At 35.6% G+C, this 19,714-nt stretch overlaps 1 protein-coding gene across 1 annotated transcript in view; it reads left to right on the top strand.

The window, feature by feature from the left end:
* Positions 1-2,073: 2,073 nt before the first annotated feature.
* The window catches only part of NT1 (Neurotrophin 1), a 59,423-nt gene continuing 41,782 nt past the window's right edge, over positions 2,074-19,714 (top strand). The window contains exon 1 of the mRNA XM_073987958.1: positions 2,074-2,782. The gene's annotated coding sequence lies outside the window, so the exon portion shown is untranslated. The remainder of the gene's footprint in view (positions 2,783-19,714) is intronic.

The raw sequence follows: 19,714 nt of genomic DNA, 5'->3' as shown, positions 1-19,714 counted from the left end.
TTGAAAACCCGCATAATTTTTTTATTTCTTCCTCTTTTTAAAATATTCTGGATTTTTTCTTTCAATAAAAATAAAGGTTTCATTCAATTTGGAAAAGGTTTCATTTGATTTGGAAAAGGTTTCATTTGATTTGGAAAAGGTTTCATTTGATTTGGAAAAGGTTTCATTTAATTTGGAAAAGGTTTCATTTAATTTGGAAAAGGTTTCATTCAATTTGGAAAAAGTTTCATTTAATTTGGAAAAGGTTTCATTTAATTTGGAAATGCTATATATACCCTCAGCCAATGTGAAGTGGAACTTTCACCTACGGACAGATCGAATGTATTTAAGGTCTCTTCTGAATTTTGTGGCCCTTTTTTGACATTTCAACTTGCCGACAAAAATGTGGATTAGGAATTAACTGCAATAAGACACAAATGTTGAACTTTTGTGGGGGCGGTACCATTAGGGAGGACCGATATGAGCCATTTTAGAAGTTAAACTAAATTTTACAAAATATTGGGAGATCCAAAGTTTGGACCAAATTGGTTGCCCCATTCAAATGATATCGTCCTAGCATTTTAGTGACATTTTTTAAATATTAGGGAGAAGTACCGGAAGTTGTGGACCGGTATTGCCCCATGAAACTAAGTTTGGATATAATATGACGAAGACCAAATGTTGGACCAAATCGGTTGAACAGTTCGAGAGTTATCGTTCTCTCCGACTGCCACATATGGTGACATAGGAGGTTTTTACACCCTTAGGGCTGTTTTCCCAAGAAATATGGACTCGCCCCTGAAAAAAACGTTTACCGTCTAATGGATTTAGCGAATGCAAATCGCTTCAACACTAATCAAAGTGATTCGAGAGCAGGTCTTAAAGTGAACTTACCCGAAATTTGGAGTGAGAGGTACCAGAAGTAGGAGACAAATATAGTCCATATTTGAACCTGATCTATATCTGGTAGATATATTATGATGTGCAATGTATGGATTACATCGGTAACTCCCTTCAAAAGTTATCGTGCGCACAATTTTTCCCAACATTTTTCAACTTTTGTGGGGGGGTTGCTTGAAGGAGTGGACCGATATGGCTTATCTTCGAATTTAAACTATGTTTGGATTACGAAGGCCAATTTTGGACCGAATCTGCAGATCCGTTCGAGAGTTATCTTGCGCTCCAACCACTACACACGGTGTTATAGGGGCTCTTTGCAACTTTCAGGCTATTTTCTAAGGAAGTATGGACCTCCCCGGTTATTCCCTTCAAGAGATATCGTGCGCATAAATTTTCCGAACATTTTCGAAGTTTTGTGGGGTAGGTACCGGAAGGAGTGGATATAACCGATATAACCCATCTTCGAACTTAAACTAAGTTTGGACAAAATATTGCGATAACCAACTTTTGGACCAAATCGGTTTATCCATTCGTTCAGACAGACAGACGGACATGGCTAAATCCACTCCAAATTGTCTGAAACATATTTCGTCCAAACATACTTGGGGTCTAAAACCATTATTTCGATTAGGCACATTTTGCCCTTCTGAAAGTGTATATACCCTCGTTAGCATAAATGCTGAGGGTATAAAAATGACTATCGAAAGTAGTGACTAACACCAGTCCAATCTTTGCACATTGTAATATTTCTCTGTAACTTAAATCAGGCTCCCAAATGTATTATATTTCACAACTATTTCTGGTACCTCTCTTCCAAAACTTCAAAATTTTCGCTTAAGAGCAGTAAGGGCTGTTCTAGGTGTATTTTGAAATTTTCATCGAAGACAGTTCTGTTAATTCTGGTTACTACGATTCCTTCAGACATCTCCTTTGTCAATGTTAAAACTTATTACGCATTAATTCACTTTAAGTTCACTTCTATACCAATGAACACATATGCTGCTCAGAATATTTACCATTTATGAAAACTAACAATTTTCTCAATACCCACATTTGTATTTCACTCAAGAGAGCTTTCAGATAACAGCTAAAACATGTTGGAGTTCGACTCAGTGCCAGCCAACTCAAAGCATGTCAACAACTCTTTTTAGCTTTTGGCTAAGACAATAATCAAATAGTTGCCATTGAAAGATCAGTCAACGGTGAGAGTTAGACTGGCAGTGACGTGAATAGCGGTCGACGATTATATAGCAGCATAAAGAAAAACAAAAAATTATTATGGTTAAAAAAGAAAGAGGAAACAAAAAGAAAAGTTTACCATAAATATTTAATCAGACAACGAGGCAACAACAGAAACAAATAATATTTAAAAAGAAACCAATAACAAAACATAAAATAGAAAATTGAAGAAAATAACAGAAAACACAACCGTCAAACGAAACTGTGAAAAGAAAACCATTTCATTAATTATAGGTTTTTACTAGCTTAGTAAGTGTTGTAACAAACGTATGAAATCGAAAATCCACTGCGAAGCAAATATGTGTTTCTTTGTGTTGAAAATTAAACCATTAATGCAAATCATTAAGAAGATACCCGCATAAATGTTACCGACAAATCTCAAAACAACAACAATAACAACACAAAATGGCATAAAAATATTTAAATTGAGTTGAAAAAAGTGAAAATATTTTTGAAGAAAGTCAAAACTCTTTATTGAATCAATACCGAATTCATAAGAATCTCCAAGCATACAAGTGATTTTGGATTAATACACACACTCGATTGTGGAAAGAACTGGCAGCCTAACGATCAGGCCAAAACAAGAAGACTGACAAACCACAACAGCAACAACAGCAATAACAACAAAGCAGTGGAGTAGCAGAGTAGCAGTCAGAAATATAAGGTAACTTTCTACAAAAGAAATGAAGAAGAAGCAGACAAACTTAATATATATGAATATTTTAAAGTGATTTCCAAGTGTCAATGGTGAAATAACACCAAAACTGACAAACACATACAGTCATAAGTTTTTAATAAAATGGCAGCAGTGATAACAATGTATCACTTCATTGGCTGTTGTGTGTGGGTTTTTTTTTCGTAAAAGTAGAAAATTCTCTTTTCATTTTCAATCAGGTCACCCCATTTTTATTATTGTTGGTATGCAAAGTCAATAATTCTTTATTCGTTTATAAACCGTTAACGCCAAGTACTGTGACAAAAATGTTCAAATAAAAACAACACAACGTGCATAAATTGTTGTGCATGTGGTAAGTAGTATTTAGGTTGTTGGCATTTTTACTTTCGTTGAAGCAAATGAGTGACGCTTGTTGCTTAAGTCTTTTGTTTGATAAAGGTGTTTGGTGGTCGCCAGCTAAAGTTCATTTAAAATTATGGGTTTTTGTTGACGACAAAAAAAAAACAACTATAAGAGAACACCCTAGCCTAAGTTAATTAACAATGTAAGAAAAATACATTACTTCAAGTACTTGTTAAAATACGTAAAAATGTCGTTAAGCTTGATAAAATGTTCTTTTACAACTTCAAAAAGTCGAGCCATGATATTACATGAGCGGGAAAACAAGAATATGTTTGAAGAGGTATGGGATAGAAACAATTATAAACATGAAATATTCTGAACTGAAATGAAATAATTAGTTTCTTTTTGTAAGAAAAGTACCAATGTCAACAATTTGTGGTGGGGAAGCTTTCTTCTACTGGGATTCCTAATTACCAAATTGTGGCAAAAAATGTGGATAAAAACTTCAAAATACTAAAAATCGGACTTAAGCGCAATATAAGTGCTATATCCTATATCCACAATATCAGGTGGGTAAGTTTTCGACCGCTGGGAATACCAATTTCAACAAGTAAAAAAGTATAAGTCAGTTTTGCCTACATAGATATACCCTCAGTCTGTGTGAATTGAAACGTTTGTGGCCCTTTTGGAATTTGCCTACAAAAATATATTTGGTTTGAAACTCAAAATATTTGCGGAGGATGTACTTGAAGGAATGGATTGACGTAGTCCATTTTGGAAGTGGATCTTATTTTGATAGATATTGTGCCTACCAGCAATTTCAGTTGGTCGAAAGTATGGACTTGCCCAAGAAAAACACATGCCCCTGAAAAAACTTGTACCGTCGTAGTGGCATTGAGTAAAAGTTGTTACAACGAAGATCAAAGCGATTTTATAGCAGTCTTAAACTGCATTTTTTTGAAATTGTGTGTAATAGGTACCCGAAGGAGTTGACATATATAGTTGATTTTCGAACCTGATCTATGTCTCGCAGAAATATAACGATGTGCAAAGTATGGACCAAACCGAATACTACCTTCAAGAGTTATCGTGTGCATCATTTTAGTGAAAAGGGTTGAACTTTTGTGGGGGTAGTCCCTACAGGAGTGGACCGATATGGAATATTACGACTGCCAAATACTGGATCGAATCTGTTTATCCGCTCGACAGTCATCGTGCACTTCAGCAACTACACATATTGCCATAGCGGATTTTTAGGTCTTTCTGCCCATTTTATCAGGAAGTATTGACTTGCCCCTGAAAAAACATATACCATCGTAATGGGGTCTGTTAATACAAGATGTTACAACAAAAATCAAAACGATTCGAGAGGAGGCTTAAACTGCACTTTCCGAAATTTTGTGTGGGAGGTACATGAAAGAGTGGACCTATATAATCCATATTCGAACTTGATCTATGTCTGGTAGAAATATTACGATGTGCAGAGTATGGACTAAATCGGTTAGTCCCTTCGAGAGTTATCGTGAGCAAAATGTTTGCGAAAATTTTTTGAACTTTTGTGGGGGAGGTACCCGAGGGAGTGGACCGATAGGGTCCATCTTCGAACTTATACTTAGTTTGGACAAAATATTACTAAAGCCAAAGCGCTCCAACCACTACACTTGGTGCCACAGAGATTTTTTACAACTTCGGGATATTTTCTCAGGAAGGACTGACTTGCCCCAGAAAAAACGTATACCATCGTAATGGGGGCTGTGAATACAAGATGTTGCAACAAATATCAAAACTATTCGAGAGGAGGTGCTAAATTGAACTTTTCCGAAATTATGTGTGGGAGGTACCCATATTGGAACCTCATCTATGTCTGGTAGAAATTTCACGATGTGTAAAATATGGAACAAATCGGTTACTACCTTTAAGAGTTATCGTTCGCACAATTTTCCGAACATATTCGAACTTTTGTGGTGGAGATACCTGAAGGAGTGGAGCGATATGGCTCATCTTCGAACTTAAACTATGTTTGGACAAAACAAAATTTGGTTCGAATCGGTTCATCCGTTCGAGAGTTATCGTGTTAAATCGACTTCAAATTGTCTGAAACGGATTTCGTCCAAACATACTTGGGGTCTAAAACCATTATTTCGATGAGGTACATTTTGCCCTTATGAAAGTGTATATACCATCGTTAGCATAAATGCTGAGGGTATAAAAATATAATATATAATATTAAGTTCTTGAAATGGGAGGTACACCTAAACAGGGGCCTATGTCCAAAATTTTAGGTTGAGACGCTCTTAACCACCACAAAATATTATCCACCTACTTCAATACGGCAGGACAGACGGACGGAAATGGCTATAGAGTGTCACATTTTAACAGGTAAGAACGGTGTTAAATTTTTATACCCTCAGCATTTATGCTAACGAGGGCAAAATGTGCCTCATCGAAATAATGGTTTTAGACCCCAAGTATGTTTGTACGAAATCCGTTTCAGACAATTTGGAGCCGATATGGTCCGTACTTTGCACATCGTGAAATTTCTACCAGCCTTAGCTGTGGTTCCAATATGGACTCAATCGGTTCACTCCTTCGGGTACCTCCCACACAAAATTTCGGAAAAGTTCAGTTTAGGACCTGTTCTCGAATCGCTGTAATTTTTGTTGTAGCATCTTGAATTCACTGCCCCACATACGACGGTACAAGTTTTATCAGGGGCAAGTCCATACTTCCTGAGAAAATTAGCCTGAAAGATGCAAAACAACCTTATGACACCGTGTGTAAGGCAACTCTCGAGGCAACGCCGGTCCAGTCCAAAATTTGGCCTTCGTAATAGTTTGTCCAAACTTAGTTTAAGTTCGAAGATTGGTTTTATCGGTTCACTCCTTCCGGTACTTCCCCCACAAAAGTTCGAAAATGTTCGGAAAATTTGTGCGAAAGATAACTCTTAAGGGAGAAATCGATATGGTCCGCACTTTGCACATCGTGAAAAATATACCAGGCTTAAATGAGGTTCCAATATGGAAAAGTTCAGTTTAGGACCAGCTCTCGAATAACTTTGATTTTTGTTGAAGTAACTTGCATTCGCTGCCTCAATTACGAAGCCAACAAGATTTTTGGGGGTAAGTCGATACTTCTTGAGAATACAGCCCGAAAGGTGTAAAAAACGCACCGCTTCATATGTAGTGGTTGGAGAGCACGATAACTCTCGAACTGATCAACTGATTTGATCCAAAATTTGGCCTTCGTCATATTTTGCCTAAACTTAGTTTCAGTTCGAAGATGGGCTATATCGGTCCACAACTTCCGGTACTTCCCCCCAATATTAAAAAATTTCACTAAATTGGTATGCACGATATCTCTTGATATCTCTTGCACGGGCAACCAATTTAGTCCACACGTTGGATCTCCTAATATTTTGTCCAAATTTAGTTTTACTTCTAAAATCTCCCATATCGGTCCTCTCTTTAGGGTACCTCCCCCACAAAAGTTCAACATTTGTGTCTAAGTGCAGTTTAGGGTCTGTTCAAAGATCCTTTGGAAATGTATACCAGTTTACAGAGATATTATGTTTTCCGTGGGCAAGTCCATGCTTCCAATTCACAATAGGATATCTCTGTCGGCAAACCCGACTAATATTTTTTTACTTGTTTTTTATACCCTCCACAACAAACTGCATTGAAGTAAATAGGAACAATTAGTTTCCTTTCGTTTATGATAATATCTTTAAAATAAGTTTTATGGGACATCATCGTTTTTATTTTCAAAACAAGGGCCAATATTTACAATATTCCGAATTTTTAAAAAACCCTCGAAATACATAAGATTGAGCAATACCGGGTCATGGGGGCAAGACTTAAGTCTGGATATACAATATGGAAATTTTGTGCGAGTAAGTTTTCCGCCTTCGGAGAACACAGAATTCTAATTAACAACCAATTCGATAGATAAATGTGACTAGAATTTTCAAAATATTTGAAATGATGGCTACTCTTATATGGGGGCTATACTGAAACATGGGCTTATACTGTCTAATTTTTTGCAAGAGATGTTTTGTGCCCTTAGCGAAGACTAAATACCAAACTTCAGTTATCCTGGTTTAAAAATGTGGCAAAAATTTCAACATCATTCTATTCTCCCAACGAAGACTAAGTACCAATTTCAGCCATTTCGGTGGGATAGTGAGGCAGCAACTCTGAAAATACCTATAGGAGATGTATGAAGACGTTGACCAATACCGACAAATTTATGGTGGATAGTTTTATTCTCCCAACGAAGACTAAATATCAAATTTTCAGCCATTTCGCTGAGATATGGATGCCACAATCTTTAAAATACCTAAAGGGGTTGGGTCCCGTTATATGGGGGCTCTATGCAAACGTGTTCCAAGTCCGACAAATTTCAGGTAAAAGTTTTATTCAGCCATTTCGGGGGGATATTGAGGGCACAACCTTCGAAATACCGAAAACCGGGGGTACTGTTCTGTAGGGGCTATATGAAGACGTAAACTAATACCGACAAATTTCAGGTGAAAAGTTTTATTCCCCTAACGAAGACTAAATGCCAAATTTCAGCCATTTTGGTGGGATACTGAGGCCACAGCCTTCAAAATACCAACAATTGGGACATATCATTCTATAAAGGCTATCACAGTGCTCTTGAAACAAATTTAAATGGAGGGTGCTTACACCTGACAATGGATTGACTGTATCGCCTCCTTATAAAACAATGTCATGACTACAATTTCCCAACTGAAGCTTATATATCTCGAAAATGGTCAATCTAGAAAAAAACAAGAAAGCGAAGGCTATAGTCGGACGGGCCGACCATGTGATACCCTACACCACAACCTGTAGGAATTAGCTATGTGCAACCGCCTCGCACTCTAAATGTCCGGGTTCGATTCCCATAAAATTGTCAACGGTGGCAAAATGCCCTTTAGTAATGTTGGCGATATCTCCTGAGTATTTCAGCCATGAAAAACGTCTCTGCAAGTGGCAACTTAGGACACGCCGTTCAGACTCGGCGATAAAAACTAGGTCACATATCAATAACTTAATATGAATCCATTGATATAAGAGAAGCCTCCCTAGTCTTTACTGGGATGTTTGTGGAAAAATATATAAATTATACATTTCTAAAAAATATTCGAAAATTGGAAAATTCACATTGATTAGCCCCTCCTGCTACATCTTCAAATTGTCTTTGAATATCAAAACTAGGAATACACCTAAAATAAATAACTATACCATGCAATTTGGTATATTGGATAATTGGGAAAATTGTGAGTTTATTGAAGATCTATCATCCAAAAATTGTGCACTTGTACCTCAAATATGCTTCGAAAATAGTTCATTGTGGGCATATATTGTGATATCAAAACTATATTTTATACCGGTAGGAATAACTGACAATGAATAGAAATTCAAAAATTTTGCATGCAAACAAATTTATAAATCCAAAATTATTCATATTCAATTACACACCAAAGAAGATAGTATAAGTCAGCTGCGCTAACGGTATAAAAATATATTTATTTTGTAACACGAGTTTGCTTCAAAATAGGTGGAATCTGTAGGTATCGTAATATGAGGCTATACCAAATCAATTTTAGTAAGCTAATTTCTGAGTTTTAGAAAGGTTTGAGAATTATTTTTTCACATTTGTAATTTTGGTTGGAGCCGGCAGGGGTTTTTTGAACTTCTGTACAATTATCTCAGGAAGTATGATTTACCCCGGAAAAGGGACCAAAATAGGGCAGTGGAAAGAACCATCTTCTTCAAAAAAAAAAAAAAAAAAAAATAAATAAATAAATAAATAAATAAATAAATAAATAAATAAATAAATAAATAAATAAATAATCAAATAGATCCGATACGGGTCTTCAAACTGTCCTTTCCCAAATGTTGTGCACGGTGAGCCATAACTAATTTTAAATGGAAGGTGCTTACACCTCGGAAGTTTTTGCTGATTCTGAAACTACAATGCTCATAGATGAGAAATATCATAAAACAAAAAAAAAAAAAAAAATCGCCGGAGGGATTTTAAAATAAATCGCGATTTAAGTTCACATTTTTAGGGGTTCTTTAGGTTTTCACGATTTTGCTTGGAAACCGCGAGTTCTATGTAAATGGGCCTAGAGAAAGTGTTGTAGCTGTGAAAATTCTCCACAAGATTGACCTTTATGATACTTTCGTAGGTTTCACCGTTTTTGAGATATAGAAGTTCAAATTGAGACAATGCACTGACTGTATCGCCTCCTTATAAAACAATGTCATTGCTGCAATTTCCCAAATAAAACTTATATATTTTGAAAATGGTACCTCCCAGGAAAAAATAAATCATCCAGTCGTGTAGAGAATTTTCACAGCTTCAAAATTTTCTTTAGTCCCATTTTGATATGACTTGCGGTTTCCAAACAAAATCTTGAAGACTTAAGATAAAAACCTAAAAATTTGAACTGAATCTCTATATCTCAAAAATGGTAAAATCTACGAAAAACTCTAAAGGTGAGTCTTGTAGAGAATTTTCACAGCTACAACATTTTCTTTAGACTCATTTCGATACGACTTGCGGTTGCCAAGCAAAATCGTGAAAACCAAAAAAAAACCCTAAAATTGTGAATTTTGATCGCGATTTTTTTAAAAATCCCTCCGGCGATTTTGTCTCTTTTTTTATTTTTCTCATCTATGAACATTGCTCTTTCAGAATCCGCAAAAACATCCCATGTGTAAGCCGTTTTTCATTAAAAGTTAGTTAAGGGACACTGTGCATGATATTGTTTTATAAGGGGGCGATACAGTCAGTGCATTGTCCCAATTTGAACTTTCATATCTTAAAAACGGTAAAATATACGAAAATATCTTAAAGGCCAATCTTGTGGAGAATTTTCTCTCTTTAGTGCCATTTACATAGAACTCGCGGTTTCCAAGCAAAATCGTTAAAACCTAAAGAACCCCTAAAAATGTGAACTTAAATCGCGATTTATTTTAAAATCCCTCCGGCGATTTTTTTTTGTTTCATGATATTTCTCATCTATAAGCATTGTAGTTTCAGAATCAGCAAAAACTTCTGAGGTGTAAGCACCTTCCATTTAAAATTAGTTAAGGCTCACCGTGTGTGTGGGAGGTACTCGAAGGACGGACCGATATAGTCCATATTCCAACCTGATACATGACTGGATGAAATAATACGATGTGTAAAGTTTCGACCTATCAGAAAATCCCCTTGAGAGTTATCCTGCGGATATGCGGCGCAAGTACAATCTGCTGAAAAAATTCAAAACGATACGAGAGCACTCTTAAATTTCTCTTTTCCGAATTTTGTTTGGGAGGTACCCTAAGGTGTGGACCGATATAGTCTTATCCGATCTATATCTGGAAGGAATAATAATATATGGAAGTTTAGGGCAAATCGATTGCTCACTTCGCCAGTTATCGTTCACACAAATTTTCGAAAACAATTTAAACTTTTTTGAGGGAGGTGCGGACCGACATAGCCAAATATTACGAAGTATAAAACTTGGTTCTAATCGGTAGATCCGTTCGAGAGTTATCGTGCGCACCGGTCAGCTAAGATTGTCTGAAACGTATTTCGCCAAACATACTTGGGGTCTAAAACCAATATTTCGATGAGACACATCTTTGGTCGTATTTTGTTTGTATCCCCTTTACCCTAAATCCTGAGGTATAAAATAGGTGTCGAGGCGACAACATGCTGCAATATTTATACCCTCAGCATTTATGCTAACGAGGGTATATACACTTTCATACCGGCAAAATGTGCCTCATCGAAATAATGGTTTTAGACCCCAAGTATGTTTGGACGAAATGTGTTTCAGACAATTTGGAGTCGACTGAGCAATGTCCGTCCGTCTGTCTGGCTGGAGCGCACGATAACTCTCGAACGGATGAACCGATTCGGTTCAAATTTTGGCTTTCGTAATATTTTGTCCAAACTTAGTTTAAGTTCGAAGATGGGCTATATGGGTCCACTCCTTCCGGTACCTCCCCCACAAAAGTTAGAAAATGTTCGGAAAATTTGTGCGCACGATAACTCTTGAGGGGAGTGACCGATTTGGTACATACTTTACACATCCTAATATATCTAACAAGTATAGATCAGGTTCGAATATGGACTATATTTGTCCATTCCATCCGGTACCTCCCAGACAGAATTTCGGATAAGTTCACTTTAAGACCTGATATGGAATCAATTTGATTCTTGTTGAAGCAACTTGCATTCGCTGCCTCAATTACGATGGTAAAAGTTTTTTTCAGGGGCAAGTCCATACTTCTTGAGCAAACAGCCCGAAGGGTGTAAAAACCCCTATGGCGCCATATGTAGTGGATGGAGATCCATTCTTTTTAGTATCTCCTCCGCAAAACTTTTGATCTTTAATCCTAATCAACATTTTTGTCGGTTCAAACGCCCAACATTTTTAAAACCCCCTAATACACACGTTTTTTGGGAAAATTTGTTTCGATATACACATGCTGAGGGTATATCCCTGTCGGCAGAGCCGACTGATACTTTTTTACTTGTTTTATACAAAATCCAATTTGACAACTGAACTGAATAGTTCTCTGTCATGATAGAGACAATTTGTAGCATGTGAGGAAATTGTGATTCTCTACACAAAACCGATTATATATTAGGCGGTAGGCCCTATCTAGCAGACACATTATTGCAATTTGCATCAGGGGAAATGTCAGTAGTTATTTTTCCATATGTAGGCTACTTTGCCGATATATGCCATCCAGGAATTTAAATATGGACCAAAAATAAAATTTTTATATTTTTCATACAAAAGTAATGGTCCAAAATTGTAGGCATGTTCTTCGTAATAAACTCTTACATATTGCAAAATTTCGTGAATATTAAGCTATAATTGCGACATCTATCGTGTTTATGATAACTCTACAAACAAAAAACTGGATATATTAGGCTGTAACTCTGTTACTCGTATCTGCTCACGTACACCAACATAATTGACATCAATGGAAAGGTCAAGAAATCGTCTTCCAAGTATAGCTTACTTGCCCGGAATATCTCTTACAAATTTCACACAATAGTTCTGGTCATATTGCAAGCTTCTTCTTTGTCATATTCTCTTACCTTATTTAAAATTTCGCGTTGATCAGACCATTATTGCGACCTACAGAGCCGCTACAAAATTGGATTTCACCCGCTAAATATTTCACGATCATCTCCAACGAAAATAGGGATATATTCTGGTCTGAACCCGACCTCCATGCAAAATTTCGTGACGATCGGTCCATAATTGCGGCCTGGAGTTTGATTACAATTTATAATGGACAGATGGACAGACGGACGGAAGGACGGACACACATCTCAAAATCGCTTTATTTCGTCGAGATATGAAGATTGGTATACCACATTGGGGGTCTCTGACGAATATTTCACGGTGTTACATAAATTTTTACCAAAACAAACTTATAATACCCTTTCCACATAGTGCTGTAGGGTATAATTACGAAAGCCAATCTTGTAGAGAATGTTCAAGCTAAAAGATTCTCTCTAGTCCCATTTCGGTAAGTCTTCCGTTTTCAAGCAAATCGTGAAAACCTAACAAAAAACTAAAGATGTGACCTGAACTTTCTTTAGCGCTATTTCGATAGGACTTGGGGTTTCTAATCGAAACGTGAAAACCCAAAAACCCCTAAAAATGTCAACTTGAATCGGGATTTGTTTAAAAAGCGCTCCAGCAATTTTTTTTTGTTTTTTGATTTTTCTCACAATCCGCAAAAACTTCCCATTTAAAGTTGCTTCAAAAGCACCGTGTCAAAACATTGATTTGAAATTGCTTTCGGCATCTACAGCAGTATTTAATTTCTAATTGTTCATTTTAAGAAAATATTTCTTGCCACTGCTTTCGTTATCCTAATTATTTACGAAAGTGAAAATGTCTAGTTTAAAATTTTCTCTAATTTTAATAAGCTCAACCAGTTTCCATTAAATTAGACGACATCATTGAAAAGGAAAATCGAACGCATTTCACCAACCAATTTCTTGTTCTATCGTGATCAAGTTTAAGATCAGTAACCAATTAAACGTTATTCCACAAAGTGGATGCTTGATCTACAGATGATTGGTTTTGGTTGTTGTTGGAAAATGTGGGAGAATGACAGAAATTGTTGTCTTGTCGGTAAACGAAAAAATCATATGTGGAAAATACATAAGAAGTGAAAATCTTCGTGAGCTACATTGTTGTAAACTCCCCATAACAATCAATATGTTACTCATTTCATGAGTGCTGTAAAAAATATGTTAATAAATAAGAACAAATTCACACTGTAATATAGTAAAAATTATATAAATCGTTGTTCTGAAACTGATTGACTTTCTAATAGCTTCTTGTTGTGTCGCTCTATTCCACCTACATTAAGTAATTATTTTTTAATTAGTTTGTTATTTAAACATTTGATTAAGCACAGCGATAAAACCAACAACAAAAAACATCATAATGTACAAACAGACCAGAAAAATGTCCCAATTGAGGACATGTTACAAATGTGCAAGGCTAGACATGGTTGCTTACGCAGAACGTAAACTAAAATAAAAAAACAATTTAAATGACAAGATGTAAGATATCGTCAAAAGAAGATCATTTGGTTGCTTAGAGCTCATTGTTGCAAAGCAAAAACAAGGAATACAATGCCACATCTCGTTGAGCATGCCAAAGACATTGCTTGAAAATCAACTAAAAACAATAGCTACAAATGTACATCATACGAGTACATATGAAACTAGAAACGTACCGGTATAACAGCAAACTAACCGAGTAACCTAATAAAAAATATTGTTAGACAAAAAAGAAGCACAACAGCTCCACTGAAAGCCTGATTGGATTTTCAGTTATAAAATTTACATTATTGAGACTTTTTCGATTTCTATACAAATATTTCCTCAAATAACACAAAATGCTGGCAGAGTTTTATTTTCAATTTACAATTTTTTGTTTGTGTCTATTTTTCTCATTTTCTTTGTTTATGCTTTTGCTATTTAAGGCGGAAGTATATTGGCGACTTAATTAATATGCAAATAACATGCAAAAGAATTCGTCATTTATAATAGCGCGATGTCCATCAAATAAGAAATTGGCAGTGAATATTTTGCCCTCCAAGTAAAATAGCAAAGTTTTACCTTCCGGTATAACAAAAAAGTATTTTGCAAAAGCTTTTGGGATAAAAACTGTTTGCTGTTTAATTGATTTTAGCCGACAACGATCGTTTGAAAAGACACCTGCATAAAAGGAAAATTTGCTTAGAGGTGTGTACAAGATGTTTGTGATATAAAATAATAGTTGTTGAAACAAACATACATACATATGTATGTATGTAATTTTCTGACACCTGTGGCGATTAGATGCGTCCATCCCTATAGATAATAATATGCTTAACTATTTGCGTTTAGTTAGTTTGTGTCTATTTTTCTTGGGAAAGTTTCATGGTGGTATTTGAAATTATGAATCTAACAAGATGATGTAAAATTGCAACAACTTTTAGCATTGTTTCAGATGAAAAATGTGATATTCTTAATTTAAATTTATTACACATTCTTCATAGAGGAAATAAATACATTTTCTATTACCCCAAATTCCAAACTACAGCTAAATGGATTAGAAAACATTTCTACAAATATTAACAAAACATTAGTCGTAAAATATACAGTTAGGGCCAAAAGTTTACATACACCCCATAAATCTCGGGTTTTAGTGTAAGTAATGACTTTTATGGAATTCCAAGTACACAGTTTTATTTCCTCTTAAATCCACTGGCCGTTTAAACGCCACCAAAAATGGTTGCAAAAATTGACGTAAACTCGGTTATTTTCGCATATTTTTGTGGGATTTTTTGCATTTTGTTATAGTATTGTCTGTTAACTGTCATTTCACTCATATAAAGTTTCATTTGTCCTATGTATGTACTTCCACGCATTTGGCCTAAAACACAAGCAATTCAAACAAGTAAGAAAAGGCTATAGTCGGACGGGGCCGACCATGTGGTACCCTACACCTTTACTCCTGGGAATTAGCTTCCCACATATCAAAATTTCTTTATGGAACAAATAAACTTATTGTAAATAATTCACGATCATCACCGATTAAAATAGTGATCTATTCTGATGTGAAACCGACCTCCATACCAAATTTCGTGACTATCGGCCCATAATTGCGGCCTGGAGTTTGATTACAATTTATAATGGACAGACGGACACACGGACGGACAGACACACATCTCAAAATTGCTTTATCTCGCCGAGATATGAAGATTGGTATACCACATTGGGGGTCTCAGGCGAGTATATGAATTTTTAGCAAAACAAATGTATAATATATTTCCACATAGTGGTGTAGGGTATAAAAATCGACTTTTTTGTAACACTGTGCAACATTTTTAAGGTGATCTTGTGCAACAGTTCGAACTGAGGATTTTTTGAAAGTACAGACCCAAACGACAGGAAACCCTAGTTAAAACATGGTTAAATATTGAGTTTAAAAAAAAAATCGGGGCTATATCTCTGAAACCATTGCAAATCTTCTTCTCCAAAACCGTTAATTTTTTCTGAATATATTCTTTTGGAAAAATAGTCCCTGGAATGTAATACACAACTCTACAGAACATGTCATTGTTGTAAAATACCTCTATCCCGTTGTTTTCAGTACATTTTTCAACGACGATGAAATCCAAAATGCGAGAATAGACTGTTGGTGTGAACTGTGTTTGAAATACGTATTGTAAAATATATGATGCGAAATATCGGTGAAAGAACGTGAAGTAAACATTTTAGAGTTTCAGAATGTTCTAAAGAATTGTTGAGAACTTTATTTGGAAGATTTTTGCAAAAGTTTACTTGGTTCAACTCCCAATAGTTTAGCCCATACTGACCAGAATTTCAGCAATTATGTAAAATTTCCTATATTTTATAGATTTTGATGCCCTAGATGGAGTTTTTCTTATGTGGTTTTTTCAAAAGATAAGTTCTACTAGTTTAGGGCTACAATATTGCTAAAGACAGCAAGGCCAAATTCGTATCCGTTTCTGAGATAAAGGCCTGATAATTGCAAAAAAGTGTAGATTTACCCCGGTTTAGATGAGGCCATAAAATCCGAACTGGGTCTGACAGAACAAAACCCTACTAAGGTTTTTAAAGTCTAAATATTTACTTTCAAAAAATGCATACTAGAACTCGTTTGCATTTTCAGTGTTGCATAGTGTAATTTTCGACTTTTGATGAAAAATTTAAATATGCCATACAAATTTAATAAAAAATGTTACATTCATATAACTTCAGAATTTTGCTAGGAATAAAGTAAGAGTACTTTCTCAATCAAAAACTAGGGGATTGTTATGTAAGAATACACCCATATTACCCTTCAAAGTTTTCGGCACTTTTAATAGAAGGCCCGATTTGAGAAAAAAAATTTATTTTTTAAAAAATGTTTAGAAAGTCTCAGAAATATAATTTTTAAAAAATTTAAGTTTTCTCGCTAAAAAAATCTCGGCGCTAAGTGGGTTAAAACAACAAAAGAATATTCCATTATACAAATAACGGTAAATTTTACAAAAACCAAAATATTATAGGGAAATAGTGTATTACCTTATTACATTTTATTGTTTTGACGAGTGGGGGTTAAATGCCGTTATTTAAGGTCTGACTTCTTGTACAGCTCGTTAAAGCGGACCCTTGCTTAATTCTTTGCATTTTAAAGTATTGTACTATATAAAAAGCCCAAAATTAGAGTCAGATTGCAAATCTGATCTATAAAGCTTTCAAGTTGTTCTTGTGCACAAATGGACCAACATGGAGTAACATTTTAAAAGGATTGGCGTTTTTATTTGAGATGACAACTTCTATTATGTTTTTCAAAATAGTCCGGCTTAATCCCCTAGTCGTTGTTTTAATATTTTATTAAAACAACTTTAATTTATTAGTGGGAACAATTGGCGGAAGGCAGGGAAGACTATAGTTTCGGATCTCGCCACAGATTCTCATCAGTTGCCTTGTTTTTTTTTGTTTTGTTTTTCAACTTGATACATTTAAACATCATTTGATAAATTTAAACATTTTTGCCCGGAGTCGAGTTATTTTTTTCGACTTAAACTCCGACTCCAGCAAAATTGCTCGACTCCGACTCTGACTCCAAAATCCTGGTACGAACACACATATGTACGTTTATCAATACCTTTATTTCGTCGTGATATGAAAAGTGGTGTACCACATGGGGAGTCTACGACAAATATTTTGCGGTGTCGCATGAATTTTTGGCAAAACAAACTTTTGTGATCATATTTATAATTATTTTTCATGGTCGACATGACCGATACGACTTTGCAGTGTATTTTAGATATTTCCAAAAAAAAAAAAAAAGAAAACAATATATAACCTTAATGTACATATTTGTGTCATTTGTTTGTTTGTTATATGCAAACAATTACGATCTTTTTTGTATTCATTTCCTCAATCACACAATAACAAACATGTTTTACACAAAAAGGCTTCTCTCTCATTGATCGATTTTTGATGCACCAAATAACCCAGTCTGTCAAATTATGATAAAGTTTGTGCTATATGACTCAGCTGAAAACACACAAACGAAAACCGCGCAACATTTCTTATGTGAGGCTTTTTTGTAAAATTAAAAGAAATACATATATAAAGCCGTAATAAATATTTATTAAGGTTATAACTTTTTTGATTTTTTTGTAAATATCAAAAATAACATCAAATGGTCGTGTTTGCATACAAGTTTTCCATTTCAGTCATTCCTTACATTTCTTAACTTGTGACCGAAAGTCGTTCTTACTTGAACCATTTTTTATTGAAATTGAATATAATTGTCAATATCGGACCATTTTCCATAAGTCTAATACAAAATTTTTCGTTATCAACGTAATATTTCGCACATAGTACTGGTGCAAAGCAATAGATTCGAACAAATTTGATTTTTTCAATATTTTTATACCCTCAGCCTTTAGGCTATGAAGGGTATATCGTCACCATAAATGCCCGAAGACGTAACCGACATGAAAATCGATATTCCTTTTTTGACGTAATCTGATACATAAAGCTAAAACACTTGCTCTGGCAAAATTTCAAGCCTCTACGTTCAAAAACAACGATGCTATTCAAGAAATGGCATTTCGTAAAATGGGATAATATTGCAGATTTTGTTGTAATGGAGGATATCAAAAATAAGCACTTCAGAGGTTTTGATTTCACTACAAATTCCCCTTCGTATATGATCGATAATATCCCATATACTCGCCTTCATAAGATTAATATTCCATAAAACTGTTTTTAATTTTATACCGTTTTTTGCTTCTCCCGTAAAGTTTTGGTTTTGTGGGTTACGTCTTCGGGCATTTATGGTGACGATATACACTTTCATACGGGCAAAATGTGCCTCATCGAAATAATGGTTTTAGACCCCAAGTATGTTTGGACGAAATGTGTTTCAGACAATTTGGAGTCGATTGAGCAATGTCCGTCCGTCTGTCTGGCTGGCTGGAGCGCACGATAACTCTCGAACGGATGAACCGATTCGGTTCAAATTTTGGCTTTCGTAATATTTTGCCCAAACTTAGTTTAAGTTCGAAGATGAGCTATATAGGAACACTCCTTCCGGTACCTCCCCCACAAAAGTTCGGAAATGTTTGGAAAATTTGTGCGCAGGATAACTCTTGAAGGGAGTAACCGATTTGGTCCATACTTTGCCCATCGTGGAGCGTGTACCAGACTTAGATCAGATTTTAATATGGACTCAATCGGTCCACTCCGTCGGGTACCTCCCACACAAAAATTTGGTAAAGTTCAGTTTAGGACCATCTCTCGAATCGCTTTGATTTTTGCTTTAGCTACTTGTATTCACTGCCCTCCATACGACGGTATAAGTTTCATCAGGGGCAAGTCCATACTTCCTGAGAAAATAGCCTGAAAATTGCAAAAAACCCCTATGAAACCGTGTGAGGAGGTTGGAGGGCAAAATAACTCTGGAACAGGTCTGCCGATTCGGTCCAAAGTTTGGCCTTAGTAATATTTTGTCCAAACATAGTTTAAGTTCGAAGATAAGCCATATCGGTCCACTCCTTCAGGTACCTCCCCCACAAAAGTTCAAAAATGTTCGGAAAAATTGTGCGTACGATAACTCTTGAAGAGAGTGGCCGAATTGGACCATACTTTACACATCCTAATATATCTACCAGATATAGATCAGGTTCAAATATGGACTATATTTGTCCACTCCATCCGGTACCTTCCACACAAAATTTCGGATACATGTTCACTTTAAGACCTGCTTTCGAATCACTTTGATTTTTGTTGAAGCAACTTGTATTCGCTGCCTCAATTGCGATGGTAAAAGTTGTTTCAGGGGCAAGTCCATACTTCTTGAGCAAACAGCCCGAAGGGTGTAAAAACCCCCTATGGCACCATATGTAGTGGCTGGAGATCCACTTCCATAATGGTCAATGTCGATCCATTCCTTTTTGTATCTCCTCCGCAAAACGTTTGATCTTTAATCATAATCAACATTTTTGTCGGTTCAAACGCCCAAAA

The sequence above is a fragment of the Musca autumnalis genome, unplaced genomic scaffold, assembly GCF_047663935.1.
Source record: "Musca autumnalis isolate F117 unplaced genomic scaffold, ASM4766393v1 scaffold_4, whole genome shotgun sequence".
Classification (NCBI taxonomy): Eukaryota; Metazoa; Arthropoda; class Insecta; order Diptera; family Muscidae; genus Musca; species Musca autumnalis.
This window is presented reverse-complemented; position numbering and strand designations above follow the sequence as displayed.